The sequence below is a fragment of the Engraulis encrasicolus genome, chromosome 10, assembly GCF_034702125.1.
Source record: "Engraulis encrasicolus isolate BLACKSEA-1 chromosome 10, IST_EnEncr_1.0, whole genome shotgun sequence".
In the NCBI taxonomy this organism is placed as follows: domain Eukaryota; kingdom Metazoa; phylum Chordata; class Actinopteri; order Clupeiformes; family Engraulidae; genus Engraulis; species Engraulis encrasicolus.
This window is the reverse complement of record NC_085866.1, coordinates 55,126,250-55,142,427: the sequence shown is the minus strand read 5'-3', so window position 1 is coordinate 55,142,427 and position 16,178 is coordinate 55,126,250. Positions and strand designations below refer to the sequence as shown.

Sequence of the window (16,178 nt, the reverse complement as noted above, 5' to 3'; positions counted from 1 at the left end):
GATCGATGAAGGTGGGAAATAAACGTCTTTATTTCAAAGTCTTCAATAAATGTAGCTTGCGTTAGTTCTGCCAGGAAGGGTTCAATTATCATCCATCATGCTGCGGCCAGTCAGAGGCCAGCTTCACATGTTTAAAATGACGTGTCTGACTCACCCTTCTCCCTGCTTCAGGTGCCGACGTCAAAAATACCGTTGCGCCAGCACTCTCGGCACGTTACCCAAATCCAAGTTTCTCGCCGTCATGTCGGAGCCTAACGACAATTTTGTGGTCAAGGAGACTGATGACGATGAAGAAGATCCCATCCCAGTGCGCCGAAGTTCTCGGATCCTGGCTAAGGCCCCGAGTCTCACTTCCTGGTCCGCCGCTGATCTCCGGGTGCTCCTGGAAGCGCGCAATGTCCCCGTTGCAGACGGTGCCTCGAAGGACGACCTGCTCCAACTCGCATACTCCCTCCCAGAAGAGGCCCATGACTCTGCCGCGGCTACTCGCCCCCCTGGCTAACGATGCCGCAGCTGCTGTCCAGGTGGCTGCCCCAACCGGCAAAAGGAAGCGCAAGTCAACACCTGCTCCAGCCAAGCGCGCGAAGAAGACCTCTCTCCCTCCATCGTCGTCTGTTCCGCGCACCGCAACCGCCTCCATAGTCACGCCTGACGGTCAGATTCAGCTCTTCCATGCCATCTCCACCCTCACCGAGACAGTGAAAGCTCTTGGCGCGAGAGTGGACGCCTGTGAAAGTGCCCGGCCCGTACCCGGAAGGCTCTCGGCCGCGTCTTTGCCTGGAGAGGCTCCCGCCTCCACCCGGAAGTGCTTCCACCGGTGCCGCGCTCAGTGCCGTCGCCCTCCCCCAAGCGGCTCCGCTCTCCTCCCAGCTCACCGTCACCACGCCCGCTCCCACCGCCCATCGCTTCTCTCTCGCAACAGCAGTGCCCGCTGCTGCCACGGGTAGGCATTACCTCCCGCCTCTCATGTCAACCATCTCACCTAAACTGTGCGCTGATATCATCCAGGGCAGGGATGTCAATTTGGCCGCGCTAATGCTTCCTACACCGGCTGCCGATCGCCAGATGGTGGAGTGCGGAGACGTCTCCGTCCTCCTCAAAGCATCCGATCCCCGCCTGCAGCGCAGTCTGACCTTCGGAGAGTTCGCCGTGGCTTTCAGTATCTATCATGACGTGCTGTGCCAGGAATATCCGACCCGAAGAGAGGAGATGGATCTCTAGCTCGCCATGATAGCTGATTTCAACCTGCGTTACGGGGGAACGCTCTTCTATGAGTATCACAAGGCTTTCTCTGCCAAATCAGCCTCCTTCTTCTCCCTCTACAACGCGCGCCTGGATTAGGCCATTCAAGATACTGAACTGCTCGTGCGGTACTTCGGCGGCCAGCGTGCCCTCACCTGCTCAGTCTGCAGCGCGTACGGCCACTCAGCCGGGTTCTGCCCAAAGACAGTGCCCGTGGCTGCCACCACGGGCGCCGCTCTCACTCCCCCCAACAATACCAATCAGGTCGATAACAGTGACCGCCCCCTGTCCACCGACCACGGAGTTCAAATTTGCAACAATTTCAACATGTCTGTGTGCATATATACTAATTGTAGATTTCTACATATTTGCAGTTTCTGCCACGACCCCCACCCGCAGAGTGTTTGCCCTCGTTTGCCTTCTGTCCAACGGGCAGGGGTCAGCCACGTCCCAAGCAATTCTGAAGGATCATCCTTCCACTCCCATTAACGTTCCCCTCCTGGCCAGCTATCTGTTGGACCACCACGACATGTCCTTTGTGGACTACCTGATCACCGGGTTATCTCAGGGGTTCCGGGTTGGGGTAGTCACTCCTCCAGCCAGACGCCATTTCAACCCTCTTGCAGAAGGAATTGAATAAAGGCTATATCATCGGGCCCTTCAAGTCTCCTCCCTTTCCTATCTATAGGGTTAATGCTATCGGGGTAGCCACCCGCCGTTACTCAGGAAAAAAGCGCCTTATTTTTGACACATTGTCTCCCCATTCGGATCTAGTGGCTAGCTTTAACGAGGCCATCCCCCTTGCCCCATTTTCCCTCTACTACGCTTCGATCGATAACGCTATCCACATGATCAAAACCGCGGGTCACGGTGCGTGGTTGGCCAAAGCCGACATCACCGATGCTTTTAAAACCATGCCCATTCACTGGCCGCTGTTCGGCATCCAGTGGCAGTCTAATTTCTATTTCGCCGTCCGGCTGACATTTGGGTGCAGGAGCAGCCCCCACATATTTAATGGTCTCTCTGAGGCTCTGTGCTGGGTGCTGCTTAACGTCTACAAATTGCCTTTTTTGTTGCACCTTTTAGATGATTTCCTGCTCGTCGACTTTCCCTCCCTCCGCACCGGCGTCCTGGACACCCTAAAATGCGTTTTCACTGAATTAGGCGTGCCTCTATCTGAGGAGAAAACCATCGGTCCATGGACTACTGTCGAATTCCTGAGCATCGTCCTGGACACCGAAAAGATGCAGGCATCCCTGCCTCTCGATAAATTGGATCGAATTCGCACGGTCATAGCATCATTCCTCTCCGCCCTCGCCGTCTCCAAGCGCGAAGTGCTCTCCCTCCTCGGGCACCTAAATTTCACTATGAGAATAATCCCTCAGGGGCGCTCGTTTATATCTCGCTGCTGGGTGCTGCTTAACGTCTACAAATTGCCTTTTTTGTTGCACCTTTTAGATGATTTCCTGCTCGTCGACTTTCCCTCCCTCCGCACCGGCGTCCTGGACACCCTAAAATGCGTTTTCACTGAATTAGGCGTGCCTCTATCTGAGGAGAAAACCATCGGTCCATGGACTACTGTCGAATTCCTGAGCATCGTCCTGGACACCGAAAAGATGCAGGCATCCCTGCCTCTCGATAAATTGGATCGAATTCGCACGGTCATAGCATCATTCCTCTCCGCCCTCGCCGTCTCCAAGCGCGAAGTGCTCTCCCTCCTCGGGCACCTAAATTTCGCCATGAGAATAATCCCTCAGGGGCGCTCGTTTATATCTCGCTTGCTGACGCTAGCCCACTCCGTCCCTAACCTGAGCGACAAGGTCCGCCTCGACGAAGGTGCCAGATCTGATCTCGGTTTTTGGTGTCAATTGCGCGCTCGTGGAACGGCGTCTCCTTTTTCTATAACGATGTACCCGAATCGTCAGACTCCCTGGCGCTTTTCACTGACGCGGCCCCGTCTGTTGGCTTTGGGGGTTACTTCCAAGGGCAGTGGTTCGCTGATACTTGGCCGGTGGAGTTCCGAACCCCTGCCTCTGGGAGCGCCTCTATTGCGTTGTTTGAGATTTACCCGATCGTGGTGGCTAGTAGAGGATGACATTTTTCGGGAATTCCCGCGAGACACGTGATTCCCGCGGGATTCACGTGAAACAGGAGTCAACATTGTATCCATCTCGTGATTGGGACAGGACAGGAATAATAAGCCATGGGAGCGGGCAAGAGCGGGAACGGCAAAATAGATTAAAATTATTTTCACTATTTTTACAGTGTAAAACAATCACAGTTCATGTTTACAATCCTCGAGCAGAAAAATGAACATGGTCAAAATAACGGTTCAATATAGAACTACAAGTCCGACAGTGCTTTGAGGCTTCCGTTCTATCCCAGCAGCTGCCGGAAAGTAAACACCAAAAAACCCAAGCGTGGGAAAACAACGTACTACAACACCGGCGACGACAATGGATGTGCAGGGCGAAAAGGCTGAGAAAGAAAAGTTGCAAGTTAAAGTTAAAAATAAAGACCCATCTATTAGACTCTTACCACTTCAGGGAAAGTCTGAAGTGCTTCAGAAGTTTCATAGAGTGGAACTCGATGGCAGTAAGACGTCTTATGCTGCGTGCAAAACTTGTGTGACATGTATCAAGTATATACCCGAGGCAGGGACGAGTGGGCTCAAAAGGCACACATGTAAGAGCCACAGTGAAAGCCAGCCCCAAATCGACTCATTTCTGAAGCGCAAGCTGCCTGCCGGGGTGAAGGGCCGAATAACCGATAAAATCGCCCGAATGTGTTGTCAGGACCTGCGCCCTTTTGCTATTGTTGAGGGTCATGGATTTAAGGCCGTGGCACAAGAGCTTCTCAGAATTGGAGCGGCATATGACTTTTCAATAGAAGCCGAGGACCTTCTGCCCTCGACGAGAACAGTTTCGAGACACATTGAGGGGGAATATGACTGCGTGAAGGCTACCGTTCTAGAGGAGCTCAAACAGGTATGTATTCTTGCTGGCTGCACAGTTTTGTCCTATAATACCTTGCTGCTACCTAGCCTTTACGAAAGATAACTGTTGATCTGCAGCCCTAGCTCTGTGAAATGTAATGATGTATAGTCCTACATGAAAAGACTGAATCTCTAAAATCATAAATATGTCGTGTATGACCTTTTCTGAACATGCCAACACTGTTGGTCTGTACTGTAGAAGAACAACTGCAGGTATTTGCCACATAAGTCATGAGTTTTCCGAATTATGGGGTCACATTATTATTGTTATTGTTATTATTGTTATTATTTTTATTTTATTTTTTGACCCTTTTTTGAACTAAATATCTAATATTTCATCTTTGGGGGTGGTCGCACAATTTAAGATTTTCAGGGGTAGCAGGTGTCTATGGTGAATAATGGTTAAAAAGCTATTTGGAATTGCATGAAATAAACTGAAAAAGAATGCTTACAAGTAAACCAAGTCAATACACATTATTACGGCAACACGGTAGGATTTATTTAACTTAAATGAACATGTAGTGACTTGGTTCAACTGACATCCATTCCAAAGGACTACAACTGCTTAGTAGGTGGCAAATATGCATACAGGTAGACCCTATTTAAAAACACTCAAAATTTTTTTTTACAGGAGTGGGATTACTTTGGAGCAGGAGCGGGCAGGATTGGGAGTCGTTCCGCACAGGACAGGACAGGACAGGATTTTTTTTGTTTTACTCTGGACCAGGATTGGGCAGGACAGGAGTTTTTTTCTGGGAGCAGGACAGGACAGGAGTGAAAATCCACTCCCGTGTCATGCTCTAGTGGCTAGCATGCTCTGGGGCAAAGATTGGTCATGGAAGCGCATAGTTCTGCACCGCGATAACGAAGCCGTGGTTAACATCATGAATAAGGGCCGCTCATCCTGTCCTTCGATCATGTCCCTTCTCCGGCGCTTGACCTGGTAGTCTGTTTTGTTCCATTTTATTATCACTGCTGAGCATATACCTGGCTCTGACAATGTTGTCGCTGATGCTCTCTCCCGTTTCCGTTTTCAGGACTTCAGACGCCTATGCCCAGCCACGCGCCTGGACCCAATGCCATGCCCTCCGCTCCAGGATCTGATACTGGATTGAACGCGTTGCCCCCCACAATGCGTAACTCGATTAGTCGCTACATGACAAAAGGCTTGGCGGCATCTACTCTCAGGGCTTACAGATCGACCTGGTCCCTGTTCTCTCTATTCTGTTTCTCTCTGCATTTGCCATTATTCCCCATGTTGATTTCTACAATCTGGGCATTTCTGGTCTTTAACTTCGAGACCCGGAATCTTAACATATCATCCCTTCGCAGGATGCTGTTGGGCATTCAGTTTTACGCTTGCTGCCATGACCCAGGCCACCCTAGCCTGTTTTCGCACACCTTCATTGAATGTCCAATTGGAGTCCATTCGCCTCCTCTTAAAGGGCATGGCCAAATCCGTACCCAACGCACCCGACGCTAGACTACCCATCACCCTTGATGTCCTTCATAGACTCATAACTATGCTCCGCAGGGGGCTGTTTTCACCCTATACTGACGCCCTTCTCGAAGCCGTCTTTCTCTTCGCTTTTTATGGTTTTCTGCGCCCTGGTGAATTTACGTCTCCATCTCTAGCGTTCGACCCCTCACAAGGTTTATGCTATTCTGACCTACTTTTCACACCTCACTCGTTTTCCATCTTCCTCAAGCACTCTGACACGCTCGGTTCCGGTGTTACAATTAATATTTCACGGCTCGGCACAACCTTCTGTCCCCACTCTTCCATGCTGCGCTATCTATCTCTGCGATCTCGCACTCCCCCTCAGTCACCCCTATTCTTGATTAGAGAATGCTCGCCTATGACAGGTGATTGGTTTAGAGTTCACTTGGGCTCGGTGGTAGAGAAATGTGGTTTGCCAAGACGTGGCTACAGGAGCCATTCCTTCCGCATCGGAGCTGCCACTACCGCCACAGAGAGGGGTATGGCCGACTCCACCATCAAGCGCCTGGGGAGATGGTCCTCGTCGGCTTTCTAGTCCTACATCAGGCCCAACCCCAGATTGGTCCTAGAAGCTCAAGTCTCGCTTTCTAGCAGTCGATAAGGTGACCTCCCCGTCACGTAGAGGTTGGTGTTGGCTCTCGGCCCGGTAACCATTCACACGCGCACGCTGCATCGTTTAGCGCTTATCACGCACTGTTCTCCGTGAGAGCATCTGTCTGCCTTATTTTCTTTCTGTTTCGTATGTCTGTCTATACTCATGAACTGCGTGACGTTTTCCATGTGCGTTACGCCCATTTGTGGGGGAAAACAACACATGCAAGTCAATTGGTGATGTTGGGGATTAATAAACGAAAGATACGGACCTGTAGACTAGCGTTGTTCACGCGCAACATGCCGAAAACGTGTTCCGTTGCCGGTTGTTCAAATAATATAGCCAAACAGCCGTGGCTGAAGCATGGAATGTATTCATTTAGGCTAGCCAATGTAGCATGTAAGTCAATGAGACATTCGGTTTGTTTTCACCCATAAAGGGGCGTAACGCAAATTTAAGAGCAAAGTACCCGGATGACCGTTCATGAGTATCTAGTATGTCTCTGTCACGCTGCGCCGATTAGAGTTTATCTCGCACCGCTCTCCGAGAGAGCGCTTGCCTGCCTTGTCCGTTATTTTCTTTCTGTATCCTATGTCTGTCTATCTAGTATTTCACTGCCCCCGTGAGGCTCAATCACTGCTTCCTTCGTAGGCACGCGCACGCTGCGCCGATTAGAGTTTATCTCGCACGGCTCTCTGAGAGACCGCCTGCCTGCCTTGTCAGTTATTTTCTTTCTGTTTCGTATGTCTGTCTATCTAGTATTTCACTGCCCCCATGAGGCACAATCACTGCTTCCTTCGTAGGCACGCGCACGCTGCGCCGATTAGTGTTTATCTCGCACTGCTCTCCGCGAGGGCGCCTGTCTGCCGTTGTACGTTATTTTCTTGCTGTTTCGCATGTCATGTCTGTTTACCTACTATTTCACTGCCCCCGTGAGACTCAATCACTGCTCCCCTCGTAGGCACTCGCATGCTGCGCGTTGAGCGCTCATCTCGCACCGCTCTCCGTGAGAGCGTCCCTCTGCTCTGTCAGTCGTTTTCTGTTTTGTAAGCCTGTGTCTAGTCTTTCCCTGCCCTCGCGCGGCGTATTTGAGTACTTGCTCCTCATATCGGAGCCCGCGACTCGCTCACGTTGCACTCCGTGTCAGCGCTCTCCGAGAGTGCCAAATAATTGCCTGCGCACTACTGAGCACTGCCTGCTGCTGTTTGTCAACTCATGCTTCTCGTATCCTGTTGTGGTTAAGCGGCATATTCGTCTAGTCTGTCTGTTTCAACTACTGGTGGTGGTGTTCTCGTGCGGCTCTCTGCACGCCCCTCTCCCGCCCTCACGTTCCCTCCACCCATCCTTTACGTAGTATGCCCTGTCCTTAGTTTCGCGCAGCGGAGCTCATGCGGTGATGAGTGTGTGTTATTCGTTTTCAGTTTTTCGTTTTCTTTATTTCCCTCTAGGTGGGTCCCCGTTGTCAGCTACGGTGGGTCCGTTGTGTCCTCTTCTCTCGCCTTTGATTGTGTCTTTTGGGGGGTAAGTTTCAGTTTTTCTCTCCGGGCTCTGAATGAAGGAGCTCATTAAAACCCTGCGTTAGCCCACATCATTTTTGGGGGTTGAAGGTGCAGTACAGTTCCTGCAGCAAAACCTCAGCAGGCTCATCTGGATCCGTCCTCGCTGACCCGGGCTGACGATTGGGCCTCCGCCAAATAATTATATACCACAACCCATTTCATTGTTATCTTCTTCATTAAACAAGCAAATTCGATTCCTTTCTGTCTGAGTCTTTTCTGGCTGAAATGTAGCTTGCGTTAGTTCTGCCAGGAAGGACTCAATTATCATCCATCATGCTGCGGCCAATCAGAGGCCAGCTTCACATGTTTAAAATGACGTGTCTGACTCACCCTTCTCGCTGCTTCAGGTGCCCTCCTCCTTCCCCGCCACCACCAGTTGGGCCCATTCTCCACCCGGGGGTTGAAGGTCCAGTACAGTTCCTGCAGCAAAAGCTCAGCAGGCTCATCTGGATCCGTCCTCGCTGACCCGGGCTGACGATTGGGCCTCCGCCAAATAATTATATACCACAACCCATTTCATTGTTATCTTCTTCATTAAACAAGCAAATTCGATTCCTTCCTATTTCCTATTTACACTATGAGAGACACCTACTCAGTATGCCTTTGATGTGCTGTCCAATGACAACAACAAAAATAATAATAGTAATAACAACAATAACAATAATAATAATAATAGGCCTAATAATAGTAATAATGACAATGCAGTGAATTAAGGGCCTACATGAGGTACTGTTCCCCGTTGGAGAACATTGTCCTGAAAAGACAACCTGCCAGCTGGGGTCTGAAAGTATTCGGCAAGACGCTATCGCACTTTGCATCCTGACTGACAGGCACCATCGCGGACATGCTTCCGACGCGGAGCAGGTTGGTGTCTTCAGCCACAACCGCCCTCCATTCTCCTGGAGCGAGCATGTATCTCGCCTGTTCTGTTGGAGTAGCAGAGGAAAGGTAGTTGTGAAGTGCAATGCAGGCACTCGTCACAGCCTCCACAGTTTCCAGTGAGCACTCCATAGCGTTTCTGAACACTCTCCATCTGGCTGCCAGGATCCCAACCGAGTTTTCCACCACACTTCTGGCACGAGATAGTATCTAGGTTTTACTACTAATTAATATTTAAGACCAGATCCAGTGCAATAGTTGGAATTCAGAAATGCAAGGTTTATTTGCTTGAGAGAGAGAGGGGGGAGGCCATTAGGCCCCAAAGGCCTGTCCACAGGCCTCCCCACCCCCTCTCCAATGAAGAGGTGTTAACAGATACAGGTACAAGCAAGAAGGAGCAAGAAGGGGCAGAACAAAGCCAGTGCCTGGATTTAAAACACCCTCCACAGGAAGTGAGGTCACATGGAATGATGTCACATACAATGATAGTTTTAGCCAATAGCAATGGATAGGCAATTTCAAATCAGCAGTTTGGGGGAAGGGAAGTTCAGTACATCCTGATGCCATAAACAAAGGGAACTTTTATTTGGCATCGCACAGTCTAAAAGTGTTATTCAAACACGTATCAAACAATACATGGACATTGAAATGTTATGTGTCATTGGGGGCACTATTCAGATTCTTTCACACGAGAGTGACGGTAGTTGTAGATGCACTGTAGATTGTATGTCAGCTCATCTTCCGATTGGCACCTAAAATACAATAACCATAGAATCGACAGGTGTTACTACCCTGTTTCCCGTTTTGTACAAATGATATAGCCAGGCCAATGCTTTACATAAAACTATAGTTCAATGATGACACATCTTTGTGGGAGACGGGGGTGCTGCTGCCCAACATAAACGCACCACGCAGCCTGATGATGGGCAGTTGTGAGGGACAGTTTTTGGAATAAACAATAAAGTTGTAAAATGTGGAAGAACTCTCACATAGGCCTATCATTAGGCCTACACCACGAATGGGTTATTGTTACATTGTTATGACCGTGAAGCCTAAAATAATAAAACCACTGTTGTATTTACGTTTGTAAGAGTACTTGTCCTTCTACTTTAAACGAGTCTAGAAATGAGTAACCAACCTAGGCTACTCACCAGGATAGGGTCGCATGAGGTTTTCATTCAGCGGGAAAGCCTTGTCCGCGATGAAGACAGGGGGGCACATGACACTGCTCCCAGGTAAATGTGCTGGAGGTGGCAATGGCAGCTTCCCTCCCAGCAGTTTACTTCCGAAGTCGGACAGCGCAAGCCCACCTCCATCACTGTCTCGGCCATACACACCGATGTACACTACCCTAAACCTGTGGTGCGCATCGCACACGGCCATCAGCACGAAGCTGAAATACCCTTTAAAATTGAAAAAGGCACTCCCGCTTTTCTTTGGAGCACTGATTCTGATTTGCTTCCAGTCCATGGCTCTGGTGCAATTGGGGAACTGCCACAGGTCCCATAATTCCCGCTGGATCTCACTCCATTGCTCCATTGAGGATGGGTATGAAACGCTCTCCTTCCCAAGTGCGTCCCATATGGCCTCGGACACCTCCCTCACAATCCGACTCACAGTCGAATTCCCCAACTTGAAACTCCCAGCTAGCGCATTGAAGCTCATTCCATGGGCCATATACCTCAAAGTGACAGCAAGCCTCTCTGCCGGTGTCACTGGGTGTGTGTGTGTGGTGGCATGCTGGATCAGAGGGGATATGAGTTACAGGATCTTGTCGAAAATACCGGGTGTCACGCGACAATATTCCCGGTGTTTCTCCTCGTCGTTAAGCAGACGCATCGGTAGCACCAAAGACTCGAATTTTCCATTTTAATGTCGACTTTGGTTGAGGGGCCTGACGCTCCATCTACGATGTTGTGGTGGTTTTTTGCGCTTGGCACGCAGACGTAGGATGAGTAGAATTATCGTCTCCTCCTCGTCCAGGGAGTCCATGTTTTTGTTCTGTTCTAATTACAATCTGTGTTTCCAATTAGCTTTATAGCAATGCTGGTCTCTGCCCCCTGGGTGTTAACGCCAGTACTGTGCATATTGCTTGCGTGCTTCTAAGGCAAGCATGTGCGATCGGCCACGCGTCGTGACGCCCGTAATTTGCGGCTCGCAACAAGCAGACGTGCGTAATTTGCGGAGGAGGTGTGGGAAGATCCATTTCACAACACAACACCAAACCACATCTACAGGAAAGCTTGTACCAGATGGGGTACCCCCTCAGGGCTTTTGTATGTGGGGGTCTGTGTGTGTGAGTGTGTGTGTGTATGCGTGCGTGCTTGCGTGCGTGTGTATGTGTGCACGTGCAGGAGTGTGAGTAAAGGGTGGCACGCTTGCTTAGGGATTGCACGGCAGGAAAAGCAAAGGGTTCCAAATATAGCTCTTGATGCTTTTCATTTATTCTCCTGAAGAACTGAGCTCATGAATATTGTATCAGGCAGGCTTTTTGCTGTTCGTCCGTACAGGGTCTGTAGCTTAGACGCACAAGCGCACGCCAAGCTACGCCTGAATGGTCACAAGAGAGAGGTTTACCAAGGGGAAAGCCTTCCTCCTCCTTCTTCCATTCGTCTACCATTACAGTTAGATTATATGGCCCCACTCAGCTGTTTGACAAAAGGAGGCTATGTGTGTGTGTGCGTGCATGTATGTGCGTGTGTGTTGCACAGTTGGAATTCCCAAACCCCCGACAGTCCAAACATGGAACATTACAGAAGCTGTGAAATGATCAGATTTGTGTTTTCCCTCTTTGCTCCCCAAAGCAGCTGATGAGACATGACAACTAGTGTGTGCGGTGTAGTCATGGGCGGCGCTATTAAGAGGCTAGGGGAAGCTTAGCTTCCCCAAAGTTGTCATAAGAAATAAATAAAAGGAAATTTTAAAATATTTTTTTTATATCCAGCGATGGAATGTCGCAGGCACACACAATGAACCAAAACAAGGGTTTCCTGCTGAATGGCCTATCCACCTTGTTAGTAGATCTAGTTTCGTTGCGGCGATGTCATGCTGCGGTCAACCAATCAGGTGTCAGTTCTACTGGCTTCAACAGAGCCAGGCGGCGAGGCGGTCTCGTTGCTTACGAAATGAAATCTGGAATGTTTAATATCTCGATAAAAAATGACCTCTGGAATAAATTGGGATTCCACTACATTTCATTTTTAGATCATTCGTTTTTTTTCCACCAGCCATAGGTCACAATGTTGACATTTTCCTCTTTTAACATTCGTTATTCAACCACACTACAAGTAGTAGGCCTATCTATCAAATGGATAGCCTATTTGGCGAATCTAAATGGATATTTTGCCTCTATCTTCAAGTAACAGGAATTAACAGGACAGAATAAGGTAGGAAATCCGTTTTTTCCCCCTGATGTGCTCGCCGAAGCACTAAGTTTACTATTTGTTGGCAATGTTGTTGTCAATGTAGTTATCGATGTAGTTGTCTACTTGTCTTCCGTCTAACTAGCCATCACTTCAGTTCAAAGCAAATCACCTGTGCTATCCTGTCACCAAGCTAACACCACTTTCAAAAATGCACCCCTTTCCTGAATTCATGGCTGCCCGGGTGGTTTAGATACCATATGTAATGTGATGTGTGTAGATTCGCTTGTGTTTGTTGGGCATCTGCGTGTGACTGGAGTGAACAGTGTACAGTGCGAGGCAGCGAGAACAGTGTCTGGCTGCGCAAGCTACTTGTAGAACCTAGTAAGCTAACATTTAGCTCCCCTAGACAAGCTACATCCAATAGAAATATTAAGCTAGCTACAGCCATCTGGAAAATGTAGTGAACTACATTACAAGCTACTTCAAATAAAAATTCAAAATTACAGCATATTTGTATTATTTGGGCTGCAAAACCGACATCTGATATGTCTGTTGGATATGATAGCCCCCCATATGATATTTTTGGGCATGGTAATACCTATGCTCAATCAGCTGGCTTCTTTGCTCTCCTGTCTCCCCCCGTGTGTGCGCATTTTGCCTTGTCATTAGTTTTGCGAGTTTGATTGCGAGTTTTGATACCGGTCTGATGGAGGTAGAGTGACCTAGCGCATGAAAATGTCAGTCTGGTGTATGATTTGATTGCTCGAGACATTTTTGCGAGATAATAGTCCATGGTGTGGCAACTAGCCGTCTTCCTCTCCTGCCTTCAGTGTGTGTGTGTGCGCGTGTGTGTGTGTGTGTGTGTGCCTGTCGCGTTTGACAGTTCCATTGGCGCACAAGCATAAAGACCCGTAGTTACGCATAGAAATGTCCCGTTTTATTTGTTCCATTTTGTTTCAACATCATCTAATGTCATGATAATAGGCCCTATATCGAAAGCCGCGGTTAGGGCCTCGCGTGGCGACTGATTCAGTGCCCCCGGACCCTGATGCCACAACAGTTTCTCCGATGACGCCCCCCCCCCTTTTTTTTTTTTTAGCTTCCCCAAGAGTCTTGCTGTAGCGCCGCCTATGGGTGTAGTTGCATGTTAGCAGTGTGTTAGCGCGAATGTGGCGCCTCTGGTTGGTAGGGGTTGAGAGTTGGCTGGTTGACAGTAAGAGTATGTCAGTCTTTGAGTTTTCCGGCCGACCAGAGCGGAGTCGGTGCTGGTGCCCGCACAAGTTATGTTCAGCGCTTAAAGGGAAAAAACGTTTTTTTGCATGTGGGGCCTTATTTCTGGAATAAAACACATCACTCTACACACCCATACCACTTTTTTCCCATTTGATGCAGTTTGGAAGATTTTGTGTCAGACGGTATCCACTCAACGGTAGCCGTAGGGGCAACATTTCCAAGCCCATAAATGACTTTCCCCCACTTTTTAAACGTTGTGCAGATGTGCCATAGTCGAATGAAACACTTCCCGCGTCTGTCACACCCCCGCCTACTTGTACTCATTTATTTCTGAAAACGGCAATGAAGGCGGCACCGTGACGTCATCGGCTGGCGACACCATTTATTCTGACAGCAGGCGGTTGAGCTTCCTTCGCTCGCTCAATCAGCTAGGACTGCAAAACGCTTGTAAACATTAGCTTTTTGGGAGTAATATTTGGGTTTTGCAAAAAATGGTTCGAATGTGTACATTCCCAGGATGCGAAAACAAGATGACTAGATGGACATCCTTGTCTTTTCATCGGCTTCCTCTGAGACTGTGGCTTATCGCAATGAGAATGGATCCTAACATCAGACCGCAGCGATTGCGACGCGCTGATCATCGAGTTTGTAGTGCCCATTTCTCTGCCGATGATTTTTGTCCACTAGAGGAAATGAAACCTGGCCAAAAATCTCAGTATCGAATTCTCAAGACCGGCGCTGTGCCTACGGCCACCGAACAACGCACAGAGGAAACTACGGTAAGCTAGCTTTCACATGTCCACGAGCTAATTGTATGTGATTACCCTGTACTTGAATCAGTGCAAAGTCTACTGCTAGCAAACATTCAAACAAGCCAAATTATAAGTTGTGTGCACCATTTCCAAGTTGTCCGTTTTGTCGGAAGCAGCAGTGGGTGCATTTGGAACATTGGGGAACAAAATTGAAACGTAGAGGTAAAACAGTTGACATGACCCAAGCAGGCTACCTGTGATGCAAAAGATTCCCTGATTGTCGCTCCCAACGCAGGACGCTCCCCGGTCGGCTCGCTCCCACTAGCCAGACTATCGATTGCAAAATAGAGCTCTAGACTAGCTCTACTGCTGGGTGCATTTGTGAACGGTCTCCCAGAGCGATCAGTGAACAGTCATCATCAAAGCCTTGACTTTTGGAGCCGTTCACGAATTACCAGTACATCAACAATGGAATGCTGGTTTGTTTCGAACCACACCGTATTTTACTTTCATTGCGTCATGTTGATTGTACGATGCAACCCATAGGTGAATGAGGTGTGTATGGGGTATTGTAGATGCAGATTTCCAACGTCATGAAAGCCAGATAGACAGGCATGCAAGATATGCATACAAAAAGATATAAAGACATCATAAACACTATCTTTACTGTTGCAGAAGTTTGTAAAAAGGTCCAAAATAAAAGGTTTAAATGAGGTTTAAATGAGGAATGGACATGGTTCAGCTGTGTTGATTTCTCTGAATACTACAGTCACTGACTTGTATGTATAGCCTATGTCTCAATGTCAGATGAACAAGAAAGGGGATTCATCATAGTCCCAAGCTGATGACATTGATGCAGTGTGATGTCTTATTTATGTATTCCTTTTTGTATTTATTTTCTCTTTTAGGAAAGTGCCAGCAGTGGTTTCAACCATCAGGATCTAGAGGGCCATTTGACTCTGCATTGAATGTGCTTATGACAAGCCCCCCCCAGACTACAACAACACCAAAAAGGCGTTCGTTATCTGGGAAGTACTATGCCTTGGCTCCCACGTGGTCGCAACCATTGGTAAGAACAACAATCAAACACCTTTTATTTTGAAAACTGCCATTACATGACAATATTTCGCCCTTCACTATTATTCTGACAAAATACACACTGTTTTATTGTGCACCAGGTCCATCTCTAATAGTGAATGCATGAAAACCTGTCATAAATAGCTGCTCACACACTGAAATCAAACCCTGTCCTCGTTTTTGGAACACATATTGAAAATTTCACTGAGCATTTCCTTTCAATGTTTCAGCTTTGTATCCGTCGATGGACTTCCCTGCTGTACCACATCACTGGGGTGCATCGATGGGAAGAAGGGAGCAGTGAGCACACCTGTCTCCACCCCCCCTTGTCTGATGAGGAGCAAGAGAGAGGGAGGCAACAGGCCACAACTAAAGCAGGTCACTGATTCTTGAAAGTTTGGCAAAAACATGTCCCTGCAGTAAAATATTAATTCTGTTGAAAATCAACTAAATTTTCACAAACAAAATGAACCCAGGTAATGGCCAAGGGGTCTATCACACGAATACACAGTTGTTCGAAATATTTAAGTGTAATTTTATTACTTTTCATGGCTATAAACCTGTCCACACCCTGTAAAAATGCCTGTCCCAAGGACTGGCATCATCATTTCAATTGACTTAAAATACAAAAATCACTAACAGAATTGAACAATATCACCATGATGTGGAAGACCATATTAAAGTGGTTCTACAGATGTGCACATAGTGGATGTAAAACAATATTTACTATTATTTACTGATTGCTCAAAATGTGTCCAGCATATTGGTCACCACCGTCAGATTTTTTCTAAAAGACAATAAAATCAGGTATGCACAAGGTAATTTTCATTACTGCGGACCCCTTTTCAAACCTTTAGCTCTAATGCCTACTTCACCATCACTGAAGCTCCTGTAAGTTTATTATTTTGTCCTCAATTTGTTAATTTGTTTGGACACTGGTACTGTCCCAACCATAAACTGTCAACACCGTCGGGGGTTTTAAT

General features: G+C 48.1%; 1 pseudogene; it reads left to right on the top strand.

Moving 5' to 3' along the window:
- The first annotated feature begins 1,035 nt into the window (after positions 1-1,035).
- On the top strand, positions 1,036-3,337 carry LOC134457492 (uncharacterized; annotated as a pseudogene).
- The last annotated feature ends 12,841 nt before the right edge of the window (positions 3,338-16,178 follow it).